General features: G+C 47.6%; 1 long non-coding RNA gene across 1 annotated transcript; it reads right to left on the bottom strand.

Annotated features, from left to right (window-relative positions):
* Positions 1–532: 532 nt before the first annotated feature.
* On the bottom strand, positions 533–9,567 carry LOC139268011 (uncharacterized). Its single transcript, XR_011593956.1, has 3 exons — positions 9,486–9,567; positions 3,431–3,639; positions 533–795 (listed from the first exon to the last, which is right to left on the bottom strand). It is a non-coding gene; the product is annotated as an uncharacterized lncRNA (long non-coding RNA).
* Between the last annotated feature and the right edge of the window lie 9,364 nt (positions 9,568–18,931).

Below are 18,931 nucleotides of genomic sequence, written 5' to 3'. Positions count from 1 at the left end.
GTTCTGAGATTAACATTGATATAGGGCAGGTCGACCTTGAACCTAAACATCTTATTGAATCTGTTGGGGACTGTTATGTTCAGAGGAAGGACATTCTTGCTATTGAGGGAGTGCAGCGAAGGTTCACCAGACTGATTCCCGGGATGGTGGGACTGACCTATCAAGAAAGACTGGATCAACTGGGCTTGTATTCACTGGAGTTCAGAAGAATGAGAGGGGACCTCATAGAAACGTTTAAAATTCTGACGGGTTTAGACAGGTTAGATGCAGGAAGAATGTTCCCAATGTTGGGGAAGTCCAGAACCAGCGGTCACAGTCTAAGGATAAGGGGTAAGCCATTTAGGACCGAGATGAGGAGAAACTTCTTCACCCAGAGAGTGGTGAACCTGTGGAATTCTCTACCACAGAAAGTTGTTGAGGCCAATTCACTAAATATATTCAAAAGGGAGTTAGATGAAGTCCTTACTACTAGGGGGATCAAGGGGTATGGCGAGAAAGCAGGAAGGGGATTCTGAAGTTGCATGTTCAGCCATGAACTCATTGAATGGCGGTGCAGGCTAGAAGGACCGAATGGCCTGCTCCTGCACCTATTTTCTATGTTTCTATGTTTCTATTGTACATACCTGATACAACCTGGTGATAAGGAGCATTTGACATTGCAAAACACTCGTTCATCGTTTGATCATGCATATTATAGGATCTCACAAACAAAAAGTCACAATGTTTTCCAATTGTAGCAAAGTCATAGCATTGGCCCTCTATGCAGTTTGGAGCCCAAGGCACAGTAAATGTGATCTAAAGGCCAAAGAATAACACAAAGAAGTTAATTAGTTGCACTTTAGGTTAACAAAATATTAATCATGTTGAAAACCTCATCGTTCCCCCAACTCCTTCCTCCAATTTTTCTGTCAATTTTCTCTCCTCCTCTCCTAAATGTGGCAAGTTGTGAGCAAATTGCAATTGCAAAACCACCGGCCACGCTCCAATACCTGATCAAAGTGAAGTAAGAAATTGTGAATTGGAAGAAATAACTTGAGACCAAGATGTCCCTTCAGACTGGTGTTAGAATAAAGGATTCATTCCCTGGTTCAATAGCCAAGCGACTTGAACAGCGTGAACATCAATAACTGATAACAGGCAGCTCCAAACATCTGAAGGCCAAGAATGGAATGTCTGACTCCAACCTTGGGAGGATGTGAAGAGGGGGGTTTCACCCAAGAGTTGAGACAAAGAACCCGACATATCATAGGTTAAATGGTCCTGTCCGTATCCTACACCAGGTCCATCCCTAAAAAGAATATTAAAGAAAGACCCAGTGTAGTGTAGGAGAGGCGTGAGTTCGGGGCCCAGGAGAGACAAGGTGCCAAGGGGCAGCACGGGCCAGCCCACACTGCGATATGTGTGCGTACTAGGTCCGTGCAGCAGAGCTGGTCTCCAGTCATCTTGGGTAATCCTTGCCACTGGACCAAGACCTCTGTCAAGCCCGTGTGGTGGCTGGGGTGCAATGGCCACCCCACATTAAAAAAATCCACGCACAGGCATCTTCCACCCTTCAACATGTAGTTCGGGACCTGGAATATTAGGTCCTTCATTGAAACACCTGTGAACTCATCCCTTTTTGGCGTGGAAGCAAGTCATCCTCGCTTCGAGGGACGGCCTATGAAGATTTATCCTGTCCTTCAGTATTGTTCCAATAATTTTCCCACCACTGAGGTTAGGCTGACTAGCCTGCAATTACTTGGCCTGTCCCTTTCTCCCTTCTTAAACATAGGTACCACATTAGCAGTCCTCCCGTCCTCTGTCACCACACCTGAAGCCGGGGGAAGGATTGGAAAACGATTGTCAAAGCCTCTGCAATTTGTTCTTTGGAGACCATCCGATCAGCTGCCTCTGCCACTTCCCTTCCTTCCCCTGACCCACCGGGCCAAATTTCCTCTGAGGTTCCCCCCTGCCCTAGCCCTGAATTCACATCTCTCCCCAGTTTCTCTCTGATAGCCCCTCTTGACCCCTCCATGCTCATATTGTACATGAGCCCCACTTCCTGCTCCTTTGACCCTATTCCCACTAAACTGCTGATCACCCAACTTCCCTTTCCTCTCCAAATTCCTTAAACGTGTTGTCGCCTCCAAAACCTTGTTTGAATCCCTTCAATCTGGTTACTCCCCCGCCACAGGACCAAAATGGCTCACATCAAAGTCATAAATGACATCCTTTGTGACTGTGACAAAGGCAAACTATCCCTCCTCATCCTTCTCGACCTGTCTGCAGCCTGTGACACGGTTGACCATTCCACCCTCCTCCAATGCCTCTCTGTCACCGTCCAGCTGGGTGGGACATTCGCCTGGTTCCATTTTATCTATCTAATCATAGTCAGAAAATCACCTGCAATGGTTTCTCTTCCCACTCCCACATCATTTCCTCTGGTGTCCCCCAAGGATCTATCCTTGACCTTCCTATTTCTCATTTATAAGCTGCCCCTCGGCGACATCTTCCGAAAACACGCCATCAGATTCCACATGTACGCTGATTACACCCAGCTCTACCTGACCACCACCTCTCTCGACCCTTCCATGGTCTGTAAATTGTCAGACTGCTTTTGCGACATCCAGTACTGGATGAGAAGAAATGTTCTCCAGTTAAATATTGGTAAGAACTAAGCCATTGTCTTTGGTCCCTGCTGCAAACTACGTTCCCTAGCTACCGACTCCATCCCTCTTCCTAGCATGTGTTCGAGGCTGAACCAGAATGTTCACAACCTAGGTGTCATATTTGATCCTGAACTGAGCTTCCGGCCACATATCCACAGCATAACTTAAATCGCCTATTTCCACCTCCGTAACATCGCCTATCTCCGCCCCTGCCTCAGCTCATCTGCTGCTGAAACCCTCATCCATGCCTTTGTTACCTCTAGACTTGACTACTCCAAGGCACTCCTGGATGGCCTCCCACATTCTACCCTACGTAAACTAGAGGTCATCAAAAACGCGGCAGCCCGTATCCTAAGTCGCACCAAGTCCCACTCACCCATCACCCCTGTGCTCGCTGACCTAAATTGTCCCCCGGTTAAGCAATGCCTTGATTTCAAAATTCTCATCCTTGTTTACTATTCCCTTCATGTCCTCACCCCTCCCTATCTCTGCAATCTTCTTCAGGCACACCCCCCCGAGATGTCTGTGCTCCTCAAATTCAGCCCTCTTGAGCAACCCTGATTATAATCCAAGCTAACCTCTCCCCCTCTCTCCCCTCTTTCCTCCTTCAGAACGCTTCTTAAAATCTAACTCTTTGACCAAGCTTTGGTCATCTGCTGTAATTTCTTCTTACGTGGCTTGGTGTCAAATTTATTTGTTTTTTTTATAACACTCCTGTGAAGTACCTTGGGATATTTTACTCCGTTAAAGACGCTATATAAATACAAGTTGTTGTTGTTTACCTGAGATCCAGGTATTTCACGGTGGAAGATTTGTGCGGTATCGCGAATCAGCTCAATTAGTCCGGTATGATACATTGATTGATCTGATAAACTTTGCTGGTAATTCAAAGTGATTCCATCCATAAATTGCCTTTTTGCCACCTGTATTTGTTCATTCATCCAAGCTGCTCGCTTTGCAGGGCTGCGTAAAAGCGGTTGTGTTATACGTCCTAATGAAGAAAGAAGAAACAACTGACATCTTTACAGCATTATTTGTAGAACATAGAGGCCAAGGCATTTTACAGGACAGAAGTGCAACAAGTAGTAAGTAGGAGAGGAAGATTTAGCTGGAACTTGCATTTACATAGTGCCTTTCACATCCTCAGGATGTCCTTAAGTGACTCAGAGCCAAATAATTATGTTTGAAGTGAAATCACTGTTGTATAAGCAGAGGTGGTCGCTAATTTGTACCCAATTAATGACCCATAAATAGGAAATGAACACAAAAGGTAACTCTAAAGTCTTCTATAGGCATATAAATAGTAAACTGATAGTAAGAGGAGGGGTGGGGCATTTAGGGATCCAAAAGGAGACCTACACATGGAGGCAGAAGGTATGGCTGAGTTACTAAATGAATACAGTGCATCTGTCCAAGGAACAAGATGCTGCCATAGACATAATGAAAGAGGGGGTAAAAGAGATAATGAATGGGATATAAATTGATTAAGATGAGGTACTAGAAAGGCTAGCTGTACTTAAAGTAAATAAGTCACCAGGATGGGATGGGATGGATGCTAGAACACTGAGGGAAGTGAAGGAAGAAATCGCAGAGGTATTAGTCATAATCTTCCAACCCTCCTTAGAAATTGGGTTGGTGCTCCAGGACTGGAGAATTGCAAATGATACACCCTTGTTCAAAAAAGGGTGTAAAGATAAAGCCAGCAACTATAGGGCAGTCAGTTTAACCTTGGTACTGGGGAAGATTTGAGGGACAAAATTAACAGTCACTTGGACAAGTGTGGATTAATTAAGTAAAGCCTGCGTGGATTTGTTGAAAACAAATTATGTTTACCCAACTTGATCGAGTTTTTTTGATGAGGGCAATGCTGATCAGGCCAACATCCCCAGCATCGAAGCACTGACCACACTCGACCAGCTCCAATGGGCGGGCCACATTGTTCGCATGCCTGACACAAGATTCCCAAAGCAAGCACTTTACCCCGAACTCCGACACGGCAAGTGAGCCCAAGATGGGCAGAGGAAACATTTCAAGGACATATTCAAAGCCACCTTGAGAAAATGCAACATCCCCAACGATATTTGGGAGTCCCTGGCCAAAGGCCACCCTTGGTGGAGGAGGTGTATCCGGGAGGGCGCTAAGCGCCTCGAGTCTCATCACCGAGAGCATGCAGAAAACAGGCACAGGCAGTGGAAGGAGCGTGCGACAAACCAGCCTCCCCACCCACCCTTTCCTTCAACCTGTGACAGAAACTGTGGTTCCCATATTGGACTGTTCAGTCACCTAAGAACTCACTTTTAGAGTGGAAGCAAGTCTTCCTTGCTTTCAAGGGACTGCCTATGATGATGCTGTTGATGTGGTGTACACAGATGTCTAAAAAGCGTGTGACAAAGTGCCACATAATAGGCTTGTGAGCAAAGTTGAAGCCCATGGAATAAAAGGGAAGTGGCAGTATGGATATGAAATTGGCTAAGAGTCAGGAAACAGAGAATAGTTGTCAACATTTGTTTAGCGAACTGGACGTTAAGATATACAGTGGTGTTCCCTTGGCGTCGGTTCTAGGACCACTGCTTTTTTTATATATATATTAATAACTTGGATGTGGGTGTGCGGGGCACAATTCCAAAATTTGAAGATGATACAAAACTTGGAAGTATAGTGAACAGTGTGGAAACTAAAGATAGACTTCAAGAAGACATAGGCAGGCTGGTGGAATGGATGGACACGTGTCAGATGAAATTTAAAGCAGAAAAGTGTGAAGTGATTCATTTTTGTCAAAAGAATGAGGAGAGGAAATATAAACTAAATGGTACAATCCTAAAGGGGGTGCATGAACAGAGAGATCTAGGGTTATATATGCATAATTTGTTGAAGGTTGAAAAGGCAGTTAGAAAAGCTTACAGGATACTGAGCTTCCTGAATAGAGGCATAGAGTACAAAAGCGAGGAGATTATGATCTACCTGTATAAAACATAGATAGAAACATAGAAAATAGGTGCAGGAGCAGGCCATTCAGCCCTTCTAGCCTGCACCGCCATTCAATGAGTTCATGGCTGAACATGAAACTTCAGTACCCACTTCCTGCTTTCTCGCCATAACCCTTGATCCCCCGAGTAGTAAGGATCACTAGTTCACTAAATCACTAGTTCGGCCCCAACTTAAGTATTGTGTCCAATTCTGGGTAACATACTTTAGGAAGGATGTGAAGGCCTTAGAGAGGGTGCAGAAAAGATTTATGAGAATAATTCCAGGAATGAGGGACTCCAGTTACGTGGATAGACTGGAGAAACTGGAGCTGTTCTCCTTTGAGCAGAGAAGATTGAGAGGAGATTTATTAAAGATGTTCAAAATCATGAGAGGTCTTGACTCAGTAGATACAGAGAAACTGTTCCCACTGGCAGAAGGGTCGAGAAACAGAGAACACAGATTTTAGGTGATTGGCAAAATAATCAAAAGTGACATAGCTGAGGTGGTCTTGCAGAGAGAGCCGGCATGGGGTCGACGGGCTGAATGGCCTTTCATGTTGTAATCATTCTATCATTCTATGATACTATCAAATGGCCAGATAATGTTGATTGAGGAATAAATGTTGCCAAGGACACCACGAGAACTGACCATTATCCTTCGAATTGTGACAATGGGGTATTTTACATTCACCTGAATAGGCAAGTGGAGCCTTTGTTTAATATATCATCTGAAACACAGCAGCTCTGGAAATGCAGCCCTCTCTCAGTACTGCCCAAATGTGTCAAGTCCTGAAGAACACCAAAACCTTCTGAGCCAAAGGAGAGAGAGAGAGTTCTGCCACGGAGCCAGGCAGACACTTGAGGGAAGTAACCAAAAGCACAGTCAATGAGCTAGGTTTTAAGGGGGCTTGCGAAGATAGAGAAATACCAAGGCACAGAGTTTCAGATAGCGTTGAAGTCAATAACAGCTGAAGTCTCTGCCATTGATGGTGCACGAGGAGAAATCTCAGTCGGCCAGAGACAGTAGAGTGTAACGTGTGTGCTGGGCCAAGGCTCGGGACACAATTGGGGAGGGCTTTCATTTAACTGCATCCTAATTTCAGAATACATGGCATACTGCTGCAGTGCCAGGGAATAAATGTACCAACTATCTATTTATAAGACTTTAACATCCACGTATGTCCTTTCAGCTTTCTATTCAAAGTTCTGTGTCAACGATTTACCAATTTACCAATTCTAATGTGTTCAAATCTAGTAATGCCTGTCCTGTCATCTTATTAACAGGACTTTGCACATAATCCTAGAATTAGAGAAGTTCATGCCAGAGAAGGAGGCCATTTGGCCCATCATGTCTGTGCCTGCCGAAAAAGACCAGCTCTTGGCCCATGGCCTTGTAGGTTATGGCACTTCAAGCGAATATCTAAGTACTTTGTAAATGTGATGAAGGTTTCTGCCTCTACCATCCTTTCAGGCAGTGAGTTCCAGACCCCCACCACTCTCTGGCTGAAGACGTTTCTCTTCAATTCCCCTCTAATTGTTCTACGAATTAATTTAAATCGATGCTCCCTGGTTATTGATCTCTCTGCTAAGGGAAATAGGTCCTTCCCACGCACTCTATCTAGAGCCCTCAAGCGATGACAGCGACAGAGGATACATACCGGGCGGCCGGCCGCTAGCGGGGCACGAGTTAAAAGGGAGGTGGTGGGTGGGTCAATTAAAATTATCCAATTGTCTTGTGCAGCCCTTTGCCACTTTTGACGTGGGTCCACACCGTGATTGGTCATTCAGACACTCTGTTTGAGTGCCGGGCTATTGGCGTGGGGCTCCTGCAACCCGGTGGTCAAGGTAGGACTATTTTTTTACTTCAGACTTTGCAGCTTTGGTCCTTCTCTTTACTTTCGGGATGAGCCCCACCTACACGGCAGAGCTATGCGGCCCAGTGCATGTGCCCCAATACTGCCCCAAAAAGCAAGTGGAGTGCTGGATTTAATGCTCCACTTCCTTTCGGGGGCGGTAACCCCAATTTAGAGAGCGGGTCGGGACTTCTGTGCTCGCTGCAAAATATCCTGCCGAGCGAGTGTTCCGCCGCCAAACGGGGCGGTAATCAATTTTTAGCCCTTGATCTACCAATATCTCGTTGTGGTTTTGTCGGTGATAAAATTAATTACCTATCAGGAGAACTCGAACGTCATTTGCATGAGCGCGACACAAAATCTCAGGGTCATACGCTCTCACGGGTATAATAGTCGTGACCTTAGACCAGTCATAATGCTTCCAATCCTTTCCACCAATATCAAAGACAACAACCTAGTACAAAAATAAAGCTGTCAACCACTGTTTAAAAATATAGATTTTCCCAATCAATATAACTGTCTCCAGGCTCTGTGACCAGGGAGGGCTGGTGAACACATCTATCCAGCAGGTTATATTGGTGGTGCTTTTGTTGCTGCCACACTGTCCACTTAGTAACATTACTCTGGAGTAAATGCTAACCTCATCAGCTGCATCAGTTACAAAGTCATTTGCCACCAATGTTTTGTTTTCAAAGATATGATAAGTTATATGCAGTTTAATCATGGCCAGGGTCACACTATACATTGACTGATTAAGTCAAATCACATTTTTATTACATGGGATTCCAGAATTTTTAACAGGTGTTTTGGGGTCAAGATTCTATGCAAACCGCAAACCTTAACCATGGCATTAGGCAGTAAGAGGGAGATCACGTCATTTAAGACACTTCACGTAAAAAAACCCCACATTTTATTGATGTTGCACATGCGAAAATATCTTTGTACAGTTCAATCGATTGTCCTATTTTATACAGGCTGCAACTATACCGACATTAAAATTTTAACATACGAATTATAATATGATACTCTGCATTTCTATCATATTCCAGCTTGACCCTTGCACTGTTCCATGAGCTTCACCAGTTCCCGATCCCAACCCACACCCCTCAGCCTTTTCCGGATACTTGGCCAGCGATCCCTCTCCCCCGTGACAGAGGCTGGAGCTTGACCGGTGCCATCTCTTTCTCTGCCCCAATCCAGCCGTGCACCCAATCCCAGCACGTGCATGTTGTCCCCAGCCCGTGACTGCCATCCAGCTCAGCACAGTTCAGCCTGAGATCCCCAACCCAGCCCAGCCCGAGCCCAGCAACCCAGCCCAGCCCGAGCCCCCCCAACCCAGCCCAGCAACCCAGCCCAGCCCGAGCCCCCCCAACCCAGCCCAGCCCGAGCTCACCCAACCCAGCCCAGCCTGAACCTGTCAGCTTCAGCCCAAACCAGCCATGCCCCCAACCTAACCCAGCCAAGTCCGAGTGTCTCCACCCAGCCACACCCTGCCCGAGTCCCCCAAACCAAACTAACCCAGCTAATGCCCCCAACTCAACCCGGTGCAGCCTGTGTCCCCCAACACAACTCATCCCAAGCCCCCCGAAACAAACTAACCCAATGCCCCCCAACCTAACCCCTCCCAGCCCGACCCACCCAACTCAACCTAATGCAGCCTGCGCCCCCAACCCAATTCAACCCAGCCCGAGCCTCCCAAACAAACCCAACCAGTGCCCTCTGTCATAACCCAGCAGAGCCTGAGTCCCCAGTACAACTCAGCCCGAGCCCCCCATCTCGGTTCCCTAGGGGGAAAGTGCCAGGGGGTGAAGAACGACCCCCGACCCCGGAAAGAACAACCTAAAGAGGAGAATCTCTCAGATCTTCCACAACAGTGCGAGTGAGAGGAACAAAATGAAGAAAGGAAGGAGCTCACATCCCAATGTCCATTCCAAGGGCTGCTGCTCAATACACTTCAACAGACAACTTAAAGTAAAATAACTTTTACACGAGGGAATTTAATGGCCCTCGACACCCACCTCGACTTGGTGCTGAATGTGTGCGGCCACGGGTTGGCACAGAGACGGATTCGAGCATTGACACTCGATATTGGTGTCGGATTCACCGCCGACCCACAGCACGGCCAGGGCCAGAACCTGCGCCAATGCCAAACTCGAGTGCATCCTCTCTGCCAGAGATGAAAACTTATCAGACACTGTGCGACAATGTATTTATACTGACCGGCATGTGACTGATGACACCTCCTGGATCTCTCTATCTCTTGGTATGTGTGGTAATCGTGAAATGTTGACGCAAGCTTCATACTGTCAAATGCAACTTTGTTGGGACGTTCTCTTCTCTCCCTCCCTACCTCTCTTGGGCAAGATTCATCCCTGAACCCGTCTCCCCTACTTCCTCCTTAACATCGAAACATAGAAACAAAGAAATATACAGTGCAGAAGGAGGCCATTTCGGCCCATCGTCTCTGCACCGGCCAACAAAGAGCCACATGGCTCTCGGTCAGCAGCCCTGAAGGTTACATATAAACCTATGAACAATGAACAACAGCGGAAAGGTAACCACTGCCCAAACAGTCCGCCCCACACAACTGCGACACTCCTTGCACCGAAACATTCTGTACACCACCCCAACCGGAGCCATGTGATCTCCTGGGAGAGGCAAAACCCAGATAAAAACCCAGGCCAATTGGGGAAAAAAGATCTGGGAAAATTCCTCTCTGACCCATCCAGGCAATCAAAACTAGTCCAGTAAATCACATTGGACATATTCGATTCTCTGCAGTACTTACCATCGTATCTGCGCCAGCCAACAAGAGTTTCTCCAGTCTAATCCCATTTACCTGCTCTAGTTCTGTAACCCTGCAGGTTACGGCACTTTAAGTGCCCATCCAAGCACCTTTTAAATGTGGTGAGGGTTTCTGCATCCATCACCCTTCCAGGCAGTGAGTTTCAGATCCCCACAACACTCTGCTTGAAGAAGTATCCCCTCAGATCCCCTCTGAACCTTCTACCAACCACCTTAAAACTATGCCCCCTCATAATTTTCCCCTCCACAAAGGGAAATAGGCCCATGCTATCCACTCTATCCAGGCCCTCAAAATTTTGTACACCTCAATGAGGTCTCCTCTCAACCTCCTCTGTTCCAATGAGAACAAACCCAGCCTATCCGCTCTGTCCTCATAGCTAAGATTCTCCATTCCAGGCAGCATCCTAGTAAATCTCCTCTGCACCCTCTCTAGTGCAATCACGTCCTTCCTATAATACGGTGATTAGAACTGCACGCAGTACTCCAACTAACATTGGCCAACATTAATCCCTGAACCTGTCTCCACCCACTTCCTCCTTAACATTGAGAAACCTTCATTCCTGAACCGATGTCCCTCACTTTCTCCCTAATATGGGCAACATTCATCCCTGAAACTCTCTCCATTCCCTCCTCTTTCCTCCTTAACTTTAACACCATTCAACCCTGCACCTCTATCCCCCATCCCCTCATCCTCCCTGCCTTGACCAATATTCATCGCTGAACCCCTATCCTGCACTTATTGTGTGTCTTTATCAACATTTATCTCTGAATCTCTCTCCTATAGGATTGCAAAATTCGTGGAAACCCCTCAGTGTTTGGACTCATTGAAAAGGAAATTCGATTTGGGACTATCAATCAGAAAGTTTGGGATCCTAAAATGCTTATGGAAAAAATCTACGAGTTTTAACCAAGTTTGGGATTTTTAAAAGGTATATGTTGGGTCTGCAAGAAAAGGGGTGGGGTCAATCTTTAAAAGGCCAGTTTGGACATTGGAGCTAATCAAATTCTCTGGGAACTGTTTACCCCAGTAACCTGCCCCGAGAAGACATTTACATTTTATAACCGACCACGGTAGAAACATTATCCACCCCACCCAGAGGACCCAAATGTCACATACTTATTCCAACACCTTTCAACAGGCATCGAAATATCTGGCTCAGGCCAGACTTCCGGAAGCAAGAAAAAACGGTGCTATCACAATGGACAAGATCTCACCAACTCAGGAAAGTCTATCAATGCCAGAATAAAACTTAATCAAGTTTCAGTTAGCTGGGCTGCAAAACTTAAAAAAGAACAAAGGTTGATTTGGGGCACAGATAAGGAAGTCTCTCAAAGTATAATTAAGGCCTGTTTTTACAGCCAGGGGGACACTTTGCTTCTACACCAACTTCGTATGCTTCAGACCTGACAGACTTCAAGATCAGCACACCAGCGTTGTTAACCTGGTTCTTCAGAACATCAACCAAGACAGCATTGCAAACGACCAGGACACCAAACACGCCGCGGCAGCAAGAGGCTCACGGAACAACCACCAAGATATTACCAGCAACCAAATTGGTAATATTGAGCCACCGCGACCAACGATTTCCAAACCGAAGTCAACTCGACAAAAACCTGAAGATTCGCAAGCTACTCTACAAGCTATCCCTGAGCTACCAACGGGTAAAACATTACCTAAAAGAACTTTAATACCTACTGCTGAAGGAAGAAAGTGGGTACTTACCCCATAAATCCAATACGTGCCCTACCGCATCAGCGGACACCACCCAACTGAGGAACACGCAGCAAGAAGTCCTCTCCTACGTTCAGGGTACGGCTCGCAGAATCAACAAAATCTAACGCACCCCGAAACCGCGACCCATTACCGACTGTCAAGGAAGGATTGGTGAGCATAGTCCCTGAAGCTCCAGAGCCTAACCTAGTTAGATAGGGGAATTGGGAGGTGGGAGGTCTTGTACTGCGGTGTATTCCCTTGTGTTTGAATAAGGGATTCCCCATTAGAGTGATAAGCTTTCCCTCCTTTAAAGTGATAAGTTTTCTCAGTTTTAATAAAAGGTGTATTCATTCTTCTTGAATAAAAACCATACATTTCTTTGTTCAAAGAAGTTGTCTGCTGTACTTTATCACACCCTGATTAATAAATCCAGGCTCAAAAACCAGAGAGTGGGAGCAACTCACAACCGCTCTGGGTCAGGGAAGGTAAACTGATGCCCCACACCATCCCCTACACTCCCACCTTCCTCTCTGTTGGGACCAACATTCGTCTTCGAATCTTTATCACACTTCCTTCATGTTTTGGTCAACTGTCATCCTCAAACCTCTCTTCCCACTATTTCCATGTCTTTTTTTTCATTTGTTCTTGGGATGTGGTTGTGTTGGCAAGGCCAGTATTTATTGCCCATCCCTAATTGCCCTTGAGAAGGTGGTGGTGAGCCACCTTCCTGAACCACTGCTTTCCACATGGTAATGGTAGTCCCATAGTGCTGTTCGAGAGGGAATTCCAGGATTTTGATGGAGGGAAGTTCATTGATGAAGCAGCTGAAGATGAGTGGGCCTCGGACACTGCACTGAGGAACACCTGCAATGATGTCCTGGGGCTGAGATGATTGGCCTCTGCCAACCACATCCATCTTCCTTTGTGCTAGGTATGGCTCCAGCCAGTGGAGAGCCGTTCCCCTGACTCCCATGCTGCTTCCATTGTTTAGCATACATGGAGTCCTGTTTTGCAGCTTCCCCTGGTTGGCACCTCATTTTTCAGTACCCTGGTGCTGCTCCTGGTCTGCTCTTTTAAACTTCTCATTGAATCATGGTTACATAGAAACATAGAAACATAGAAAATAGGTGCAGGAGTAGGCCATTTGGCCCTTTGAGCCTGCACCGCCATTCAATAAGATCATGGCTGATCATTCTCTCAGTACCCCTTTCCTGCTTTCTCTCCATACCCCTTGATCCCTTTAGTCGTAAGGGCCACATTTAACTCCCTCTTGAATACATCCAATGAACTGGCATCAACGCCTGGCTTGATAATAATGGTAGAGTGAGGGATATGCCGGGCTATGAGGTTATAAATTGTGGTGGAATAAAATTCTCCTGCTGCTGATGGCCCACAGTGCCTCACGGATGCCCAGCTTTGAGATGCTCGATCCATTCTGAATCTCTCCCGTTTAGCACACTGGTAGTGCTGCACAACACGATGGAGGATGCCCTCAGTGTGAAGATAGACCTTCAGCTCTACAAAGACTGTGCGGTGGTCACAGCTACCAATACTATCATGGACAGATGCATCTGCAACAGGTAGATTGGTGAGAATGAGGCCAGATCAATTTTTCCCTCATGTTGCATACATTCTGTGCCCTTGCTACCCTCAGTGCTTCTTTCAAGTGGTGTTCAACACGAAGGAATACTGATTCAGCAGCTGAGGGAGGGAGATAGGTGATAACCAGCATGAGGTTTACTTGCTCATGCTTGACCTGAAGCCATGAGACTTCATGGCGTCAATGTTGAGCACTCCCAGAGCCACTCCCTCCCAACTGTAGACCACTAGGATGACACATTTGGTGGCTCTCTCCTGCCGGTGGGACAGGACAGGACAGGACAGTGATGGTGATGGAGGAGTCGGGGACATTGGCAAAAAGGCATGATTCTGTTGGTATGACTATATCAGGCTTTTGCCTGACTAGTGTGTAGGACAGCTCTCCCAATTTTAGTGCAAGTCCCCAGATGTTAGTGTGGAGGACTTTGCAGGGTCGACTGGGCTGGGTGTAACATTGTCTTGTCCGATGCCGGTGCCGAGGTTGGTGCCAAGTGGTCCATCCCGTTTTATTCTTATTATTGTTTGTTGTAGCTGTTTATTACAACTGAGTAACTTGCTCGACCATTTTAGAGGGCAGTAAGAGTCAACCACATTGCTGTGGGTCTGGAGTCACATACCATGCAGACCAGGTAAGGGCGGCAGATTTCCTTCCCCAAAGGACCAGATGGATTTTAAAGAAAACCCGGTACTTTAATGGTCATCAGAACTGATACTAGCCTTTTATTGCCAATTTATTTAATTAACTGAAATTAAATTCCACAGATGCCGTGGTGGGATTTGAACTCACGTCTTCAGATTAGTTTGCCCACATAATGATGGTGACTGCACTCCAAGACGCTGAGCATAAAATTGCAAACCCCTTTTTACCCCGGGGCGGGCGGCAGAAACGCCACCCCCGGAATTGCACCCATTATTGTGGGGACTATAATGGCTTTGTGCTGAACCTCCCGATCAGCCTCGGGTCGGGGTGTACACGGTGATGATGCCATTGCTGTGCGCACCGACCCCTTATCGTCCCAGGCTGACCGCTTTGAGCCCCGTGGGGGAAATTGGTCTGCGGGACGCGAGGCTGGCGTGGGGCAATGCCAACACCAGCTTTGTGGGGCGCGATGCTGCCGTACAGGAGCCGCCGGGTCGTTACTTGAAGGGGAAGGCCTTTGTGCCACGGCCGCCATGTTTTACAGTCGGCCCAACAATGGCGGTCGGTCTGCCATCATGAAGCCCACCACCCCCTCTTAGGGGCCGGGCCGCTGTCCCAGCCTAAAACTTCTCCGGTGGTGCCCACCAAAGGGGCTGTAGTGTTCACAACGGCCCTCCCCTGTAAATGAAGGGGAGGGGTGTTGTGTCGTGTCAGCACTACGCGGAAAGGCCATGTAGCATTGATGTCATCAGCGTGGTGCAGAGCTGCAAGCCCTGTTACTGCCCCGGGAGGGCCTTGGAAACGATGCAGAATGCCTCAGACAACACTCCACCTCGTCTCTGAGGTGATTCATTGTGGTGTGCTGCAGGCTGCACAACTTGGCTATAATGAAAGTGCAGGCATTGCCAGTGGGGATTGCAACCCCACCTCAGGAGATGGACAAAGAGGAAGAGGAGCCTGCCAAGGTCCCGAATGGCCAACCAGATGAGGAGGAGGAACAGCAGCCACAGAGGAGGCACTGTGGCAATGCTGCCGCTGCAAGAGCGTCTCATAATGCATCGTTTCTCTTCAATGGAGGAAGCTGACAGATGCAGCTAATATTGGCCGTGCTGTGCACTATGATAATGGCTCACTGAAATTCCACATTGATAGACAAGAGGGGAATGCAAATGGTCAAATTAATATTTTAATAACTTCGTCAAAAGTTTTGCCTCAAACAGCACACCAAACAAACCCTCACCAGCAACTAATAAAAAAAATGTAACAAATGCTCCTTGAAACAGCATAACACACAATCAACTTGAGCAATATGTGTTCAAACGCCCCTGCCATTTGTAATTCCACACCAGCTTCAATGTGCCATATTAGGACCAGACCCATACACCAATAGCAGGCATCAAACAACAGCAACAATATATTTACAATGATATTTACAGGATGAAGACATCTGTCCAGGGTGGCCAAAATCTTTATTTCCCACCCTTTCCTTAACCCCTCCTCCCACGCCTACTGCTCCTCCTTAATGGGGCTGCAGTGCCTGCAGCAAGACTGCTTTAAGGCTGCTGTGTCTGTAAGGCAGACACTACAGACGGCCTAGCAGGATGCCCTGGACCAGCTCTGAGACCGGAAGGGCCTGCAGCGGACTGCACTGCCTCAGTATCGGTGGCAGCAGTCTTGGATGGCTGGGGTATAGACCGCGGCAGGTGCAAAGGTGGAGTGGCAGTGGTGGGAGCCGGAATGCTGTCATCCTGAGCAAGGACAGCACCTTCCATTTCCAGCAGAGCCTCAGCATCCGGAGCTAGATTGCTGGCCTGCTTCGGCACCATCACTTCCCCAGAGAGGATGGCCGCAGTTGGTGTTTGCATGGCATCAATCTGAGACTGACTCACAGAACCCGGAGTCTGAAACGCTGCAGTCTGAGAGTTGATGCCAGTAACCAGTGACCGCATCAGATCACGAAGGCCTTGTGTGGCTTCGGCCTGTGATGCGATAGCTACTGCCATGCCACGCGGCATCACCTCTGGGATTCCACTGTCGCTCGTTGAGCCCATCTCCCTCTGGAGCCGGTCAAGGATGGGCTCGATAGGCTGCTGGGAGGCTCGGCCAATGCTTGAGGCGGCCTCCTCCAACCTCAGAGCAAGTGCATCCATGCTCTGCGGGATGCTTTCCAATGCACCCCTGGCGCTGTGTGTTGCTGCAGACCACTCAGGCCAGGAGTCTCAGGCTCTTCAAAGCCCAATAATGGCGTGTCTTCCACCGAGGTGGTGCCTCCACTTGGTGCAGCTGATGGAGGGTCACACTCTGTCGAAAAATTTTTGCCCCCTTCCTCCTCGTCTCCCCCACTGTTCGATGTGGAGGGCTTATGGTGAGGCTGCTGTGCTTCTGGCTCATCATCTGTAAGCACAAAGCAACAGAATTGTGGTTAGCAGCAGGTGAGGGGCAGGAAGGGAAGAAAGAGCTGGCATTGGACATTTATATGTAAAGGGAGTAGGGCATTTGGTCTCAAGGGTAAAGGGCCACACATAAAACACAAAGGGCATTAACATACTGCCAGGGGGCTCGGCTTCACCAACCACTACTGCACCAACTGGTGTGCCCACGAGGGCGGACACTTGCTCCTACACCTCTGTGAGGTCCTCGATGTCAGGCTCCCCTCCTCCGGTGCACCTCTGCTCGTGCCGGTTGTGTGTCAGTTTCGACTGCAATAACAAACACAAGAAGGTGTGAGTGAGTGTGCAGCTCATCGTGTGCCACATGTGCCTACCTTCGTTGAATAGTGGCTACTGTGTGGAAGTGTGCAGATCTCCATTTGAATGTGTGTGGCTGTGCAGAGTGGCTGGGTGAACGGTGGGATTAGGTGATTACCACCTAAGATGAAGGATAAGGCTGAAGTGTTGTGAACGCATATCAAGAGTGAAACGGTAGTGCGAGAAGGAGTCAGGCTGAGTAGGGAATACGAAGGTCAGCGACGATTGGATGGCCAGGCCATGGCTGATGAACTGAGCCTGAACTTTAATGGTGTCTTCACCAATGAAGACCATCGCCTCGGTACACATCGTGCAGGAGCAGGTACTGCAAAGTCTTGACATTGTGTGAGACAGTGAGCTTCACATTAAGGCATTGCAACGTGAATAGAAAGGGTACTCACCCTGACTGCCCTAGTGAGGTTGTTGAACTTCTTGTGACATTGTGTCACAGTTCTGGCGACTGTGTTCCTGGCGGAGACGTGCTGGGCCACCTCCCTCCATCACCTCCTGAAGACTCTGGGAGCAGGCCTCTTTCCACTGGAAGGTTGCAGCAGAATCCACCGCCTCTCCACTCCCTCCACGAATGCCTCGACGACCGTCGGTGAGATGCGGTGGTCACGCTGGCGACCAGCTTCCTCCTCCATTTTCCCACTCTGAGCAAACGGAGAAGTTGGAACTGCGCATGCGCATACTTATCTTACCACGTCTTTAAGAATTGACTGTCCACAGGATGCATAGCGGCTTTCGCAGCATTTGCATTCGCTCTGGAAATTTATTGTTGAGATTTTCAGTTCCACCACCGTTAGAGAATTGTGCAATGACTGATTTAACGCTCCCGTTCCCGCTTGGGGCGCTGAAACCTATTTTTGCAGCAGGCGGAGCAAACTTTCAGGGGAGCTATAGTTACTGCCCCAACAGGATTAACCCTTCAAAATGGGGGTACCGAATTACTAACCCAATTCCCCGATATCAGTGTTAAATTTACTTTACATCACATTTCTCAGGCTGCAATGATGCTGGAGCTCCCAGTCTCTGCCGTGTGTGACACAGAGTGGGCACCCCAAAGTTATACTGAGGTCAGTGGCGAATGAATACTGTGCATGTCTGGATGGATGCTGGTGCAGAGCTACACTTTCTGCAAGCTATTATTTAATGACAATGAGGGAGAGAATGGGAGCGCCTGACTTCATCTAACAATAAAAACATTTCAGAGCAAGTTTGTATAGTTCTCGGGGATTTTAAAATGCTGCTTTGCATCAGGCGGATATGATAGTGCAGCCGGTACGATCTCAAGCTGGTGCGGAACAGCCTCCAGGACTGGGGAAGAGGGGAACGCACAGTGTCTCACGTTACTTGTCTTTAGTACCATTGCCAGTTAGATTGCTGGCCTGACATCGGAGTTATACGACTACTTCTGTGATACTCCTACTACAAGGAGTAGTTGAGGCCAATAACAGATTCATTTAAAGGGAAGCAAAATAAGGGCATGAAGGAGAAAGAATAGATGAATATAATGATAGGGTTAGATGAAGAGGGGTGCGTTGAGGCTCATGTGGAACATAGACAGTGACTTGGACCCAATGGGCTTCGGCCTGTTTCTGTGCTGTACATTCTAAGCATGTAATACCTTGTTGATGTGTACTTGAAAATGTTTCACATTGATGCAAAAAGGCATTAGATACTGAATGAAAAATGTACTGGTATATTCTGTATCTAGCATAATGAATGAAATGTTTGTGAAAAGTTTCAGTGACGGCAGCAGATAAGAGTATGAATTACTTAGACCTTGAGCCACATGCACAAGTTCTTCTCTCCCATCCCCTTCACTCCCTTACTGACATTGTCAACCATCCAACCAATAAAGAACAGTGCTCTACTGACCCTGACAGAACAGAAATGTAATATACTTAACAATTATGGTACAGATGCAGAACACAGAGATTCAAGCTCCATGGGTGT

The sequence above is a fragment of the Pristiophorus japonicus genome, chromosome 8 (genome assembly GCF_044704955.1).
Source record: "Pristiophorus japonicus isolate sPriJap1 chromosome 8, sPriJap1.hap1, whole genome shotgun sequence".
Classification (NCBI taxonomy): Eukaryota; Metazoa; Chordata; class Chondrichthyes; family Pristiophoridae; genus Pristiophorus; species Pristiophorus japonicus.
Note: the sequence above shows the minus strand (reverse complement) of the source record. Positions and strands in the feature narration are given on the sequence as shown.